This window comes from Cynocephalus volans, chromosome 16, assembly GCF_027409185.1.
Source record: "Cynocephalus volans isolate mCynVol1 chromosome 16, mCynVol1.pri, whole genome shotgun sequence".
Lineage (NCBI taxonomy): Eukaryota > Metazoa > Chordata > Mammalia > Dermoptera > Cynocephalidae > Cynocephalus > Cynocephalus volans.
Window position 1 is genome coordinate 72129629 of NC_084475.1, and position 5770 is coordinate 72135398.

Consider the following 5770-nt stretch of genomic DNA (forward strand, 5'->3'; position numbering starts at 1 on the left):
AACCAGTATGCTGAAAGTATAATGAAGCTTAACCGAGATGAAAGTTAACATTTCATTTACTGTGAAATAAGCTTTTTAAGATAAAAGAAATAATTTATAGTGTTTTTTTCCTTTGCTTTTTCTCTTAAAATTCTAAGGTAATTTTCACTGAGTATGTTGACCACTGTAGAACATTGGCTATTAATGTTATAAGTCACTATATGGTTTACACACACAATCAGGATACAGCACTGCAAGGAACAGCTCATTTAACCTTTACTTAACTTACCTGGACTACTTTTGCATTTCTTCTTTTCCAGTACCACTGCAGCTTGCCAAGAAGTTGCATATCTGATGCCAGGTCTGTGCATCAGGGCCCACCCAGGGACTGAGGCATTGAGAAGGGGACTGAACCTCCCTTCCACAACCAGGCACACTGTGCCAGCACTTTGGGGCCCACTCAGGGACCTAGGGCAAGGAGAATGGGACTGGATCCCCCTCCCACAAGAAGACAACCCATGCCAGGGACTCAGGGCCTTCCCTGGGACCTGGGGTATGGAGAAGGGAACCAGATACCCCTCCTACCACCAAGCACACTGCACCAGTGCCTTGGCTCTGTCCGTGGACCTGAGGCATGGAGAAGGGGACCAGGCTCCCAGACACTCCATGCCAGCACCTCGTGGCCCACCCAGGGATCCAGGGCATGGAGAAGGGGACTGGACCCCCCCCTTCCACAACCAGGCACACCATGCCAGTGCCTTGGGACCCACTCAGTGACCCAGGGCGTGGAACTGGGGGTCAAACACTCTCCATAACCAGGCACACTACCAGCACCATGGAGTAGGCCAAAAACATCTCCTCCATGTGGGTGGATCACCATAGCTACCATGATAACTATGGCTGCCACATAGGTGGCAATACGCCACAACTACCATGCAGATGGTCCACCAGCCACTGGAGCAAGTTGACACAAGGAGAGTCACCAGCAGAGGTAAAGAAAGGAGGAGGATGTCTGTCTCCACAGAGCCCATTTCATAGTAATGGAAGAGACATCTGCTCTGTGATAGTATTTGAGGACCTGATCACACCTGTCAGCATTGGACAGATCATTTGGGCAGCAAATCAACAGAGGAACCATTATTCTTCCAGAAGGAGAGAAGAAATCTAGGCTGATTAGAGGGGGGAGGAGGGAGAGAAAGGGGGATGAGGGATTGGACAAGGGGCATAAAGAATAATTACAATTTGTAACAATATATATGCTAGTAATATTGATTTGAAACCCCAAAATATGTATAATCAATTTTGATTCAACAAAAATTAAAATTTAAAAAAAAGAAGTCAATATGTGGGAATCCACACATATTTCAGTGGTTTGTATAAGATGATGATTTATTATAAGGCCAAAGGGGGGTGCAGAAGGACTTTTGTCTTCAAATATGCCTTTAGGATTTAGAAAAAATGTTTTTAATAACTTTGTTATTAAAAGATAATAAACACTTATTCTTTGAAAGTGGATTTGACATTTGCAAACAGACTATAAGCATTTACAGCCACATGTGATGTCTAAGGTGGGTGAACACACAGGGCAGCACTCTTGTGAAATTAATCTGTGACCATAAGTTAATGACACTTTGTTTATCATGAATTGCCTCTAAACTCTAAACGTTTTTAGTATTAAAGATAAATTTTATTGAATACTTAATTTATTTACTTGTAATAGTATAACAGTTTTCTATCTCTTCCTTGGTCACTTTTTGTAAAAATTAAATTTATCATTAAATAAAACATTATAAATACAAATATATATATATATATACACATACATATATATAGCGGATGTAAATGCACAGAGGTTTATGATCACATGTACAGTGAACAGCAGATGTAGGATTCCAACGCAAAAGACAACATAAAGTCTTATCTAGTCTCCACCTTGTTCATTTTTAATTAACATATTACTAAAATAATACATTATTAACCAGAGTGGAAAGTTCACCACTTAACCTGTTGTTTTGAAATGTGAATTGCCAATGCTCTTCTCATTTATATAAGAAATTAGTCACAGCTAATAGAATTACAGATGGACTTTCTGAGTCCTGAACTCTCTCCATTGACATTGCTGGTCCACAGCTTGCTAAAATATGCTCCAAAAAGTGGGGGTTTTTTTACTTTTTATTTTTATTTTTTAATTTATTTAAATTTATTTTTTGAATTCATACATAATTGATTATACGTAATTATGGAGTACAGAGTTCATAATCAGTATTTGTGTACAGTATGTGATGATCAAATCAATATTATTAGCATGTTCTTCATTGCAAAACATAATTATTCTTTGTGTCCCTTACACAATTACTCCCTAAACCTCCTTCTGCTCTGCCTTTCCCATCTCTAGTAACTGTAGATCTGTTCTCCCTTTAAGAAAGTTAAATGTTTTAATGTGATTTGCCTTCCTCCCTCCCTCCCTCCCTCCCTCCCTCCCTCCCTCCCTCCCTTCCTTCCTTCCTTAACATCCACTTATAAGTGAGGACACATGGTATTTCTCTTTCTGTGTCTGGCTTAATTTACTTAACATAATTTTCGCCGATCTCATCCATATTGCTGTGAAACCATTTTATTTAAAATATTTCAGGAATTTGAACTTGCAGAGAATTGTGAAAGTTTTCTTTGCAACTTAACAATAAAAAGTGTTTTCTCACCATGTTTGAATGCCCATTACAATGTAATTTCCCATAGAGTTTGCAAAACAAAACTTCTTTCAACTCTATGCGAGTTCTAACTACCACTTCTTCAGTTCACTAAGTTATGCTGGATTATAAAGGGGGAAGCTTCTGGGACTCTATTTCCCAGATATTTTCAAGGAAACTTCTCAGACTCTAGTTCCAATATTGCTTCCATGGGCCTATACTTCCAAAGCTGAGTTCCTACATGCTAGATGTGAGATGCACATTCTGGTGCTTGTTGTTTCTATAAAGTTAAAGTTGGTTCTATCTGGGCAACCTCCTGTGAGGGGTGGTCAAAGAAATAGACAACAATGCTTTCAAACCATGTTTGAACAAACGTTCAAAGGGCATTCCCCAGAGAGGTTTTAAAACCAAACTGATTTGAGCTGCATGCGAGTTTTAACTACCCGTGCTTCAGTTCACTGAGTTATGCTGGATTCCAAAGGGGGAAGCTTCTGGGACTCTCTTGTGCAGAGATTTTCAAGGAAATTTCACAAACTCTAGTTCCAATATTACCTGCATGGCCTATACCACAGAACTTCCAAACCTTAATTCCTGCAAGGTAGATGTGAGATGCACATTGTGGTGTTCGTTTCCTTAAAGTGAAACCTGCTTTGATCTGCCAAATCTCCTGTGAGTGTTTGTCACAAAGATGTACAACAATGTTTCCTCACCATTTTCTTTTTTTTTTTTTTTTTTTTTTTTTTTTTTTTTTTTTTAAATTTTATTTTGTCGATATACATTGTAGCTGATTAATGCTCCCCATCACCAAAACCTCCCTCCCTTCTCCCTCCCCCCCTCCCCCCCAACCATGTCCTTTCTGTTTGTTTGTTGTATCAACTTCAAATAATTGTGGTTGTTATATTTTCTTACCCCCCCCCCGTTTGTGTGTGTATGTGTGTATGTGTGTGTGTGAATTTATATATTAATTTTTAGCTCCCACCAATAAGTGAGAACATGTGGTATTTCTCTTTCTGTGCCTGACTTGTTTCACTTAATATAATTCTCTCGAGGTCCATCCATGTTGTTGCAAATGGCAGTATTTCATTCGTTTTTATAGCTGAGTAGTATTCCATTGTGTAGATGTACCACATTTTCCGTATCCACTCATCTGATGATGGGCATTTGGGCTGGTTCCAACTCTTGGCTATTGTAAAGAGTGCTGCGATGAACATTGGGGAACAGGTATACCTTCGACTTGATGATTTCCATTCCTCTGGGTATATTCCCAACAATGGGATGGCTGGGTCGTATGGTAGATCTATTTGCAATTGTTTAAGGAACCTCCATACCATTTTCCATAGAGGCTGCACCATTTTGCAGTCCCACCAACAATGTATGAGAGTTCCTTTTTCTCCGCAGCCTCGCCAGCATTTATCGTTCATAGTCTTTTGGATTTTAGCCATCCTAACTGGGGTTAGATGGTATCTCAATGTGGTTTTGATTTGCATTTCCCGGATGCTGAGTGATGTTGAGCATTTTTTCATATGTCTGTTGGCCATTTGGATATCTTCCTTAGAGAAATGCCTACTTAGCTCTTTTGCCCATTTTTTAATTGGGTTGCTTGTTTTCTTCTTGTAAAGTTGTTTGAGTTCCTTATATATTCTGGATATTAATCCTTTGTCAGATGTATATTTTGCAAATATTTTCTCCCACTCTGTTGGTTGTCTTTTAACTCTTTTAATTGTTTCTTTTGCTGTGCAGAAGCTTTTTAGTTTGATATAATCCCATTTGTTTATTTTTCCTTTGGTTGCCCGTGCTTTTGGGGTCGTATTCATGAAGTCTGTGCCCAGTCCTATTTCCTGAAGTGTTTCCCCTATGTTTTCTTTAAGAAGTTTTATTGTCTCAGGGTGTATATTTAAATCCTTAATCCATTTTGAGTTGATTTTAGTATATGGTGAGAGGTATGGATCTAGTTTCATTCTCCTGCATAACGATATCCAGTTATCCCAGCACCACTTGCTGAAGAGGCAGTCCCTTCCCCAGTGAATAGGCTTGGTGCCTTTGTCAAAGATCAGATGGCAGTAAGTGTGAGGGTTGATTTCTGGATTCTCTATTCTATTCCATTGGTCAGTGTGTCTGTTTTTATGCCAGTACCATACTGTTTTGGTTATTATAGCTTTGTAGTATAGCTTAAAGTCAGGTAGTGTTATGCCTCCAGCTTTATTTTTTTTGCTGAGCATTGCTTTGGCTATTCGTGGTCTTTTATTGTTCCATATAAATGTCTGAATAGTTTTTTCCATTTCTGAGAAAAATGTCTTTGGAATTTTGATGGGGATTGCATTGAATTTGTATATCACTTTGGGTAGTATGGACATTTTCACTATGTTGATTCTTCCAATCCAAGAGCATGGGATATCTTTCCATCTTCTTGTATCCTCTCTAATTTCTCTCAGCAGTGGTTTGTAGTTCTCATTATAGAGATTTTTCACCTCCTTGGTTAACTCAATTCCTAAGTATTTTATTTTTTTGGTGGCTATTGTAAATGGGCAGGCTTTCTTGATTTCTCCTTCTGCATGTTCACTATTGGAGAAAAGAAATGCTACTGATTTTTGTGTGTTGATTTTGTATCCTGCTACTGTGCTGAAATCATTTATCAATTCCAACAGTTTTTCCGTAGAGGTTTTAGGCTGTTCGATATATAGGATCATGTCATCTGCAAACAGGGACAGTTTGACTTCATCTTTTCCAATCTGGATGCCCTTTATTTCCTTCTCTTCTCTGATTGCTCTGGCTAGTACTTCCAACACTATGTTGAATAGGAGTGGTGAGAGTGGGCATCCTTGTCTAGTGCCTGTTCTTAAAGGAAAAGCTTTCAGCTTTTCCCCATTCAGGATGATATTGGCAGTGGGTTTGGCATATATGGCTTTAATTATGTTGAGATACTTTCCCTCTATACCTAACTTATAGAGGGTCTTTGTCATGAATGAGTGCTGAACTTTATCAAATGCTTTTTCAGCATCTATAGAGATGATCATATGGTCCTTGTGTTTGAGTTTATTAATATGGTGTATCACATTTATTGATTTGCGTATGTTGAACCAACCTTGCATCCCTGGGATGAATCC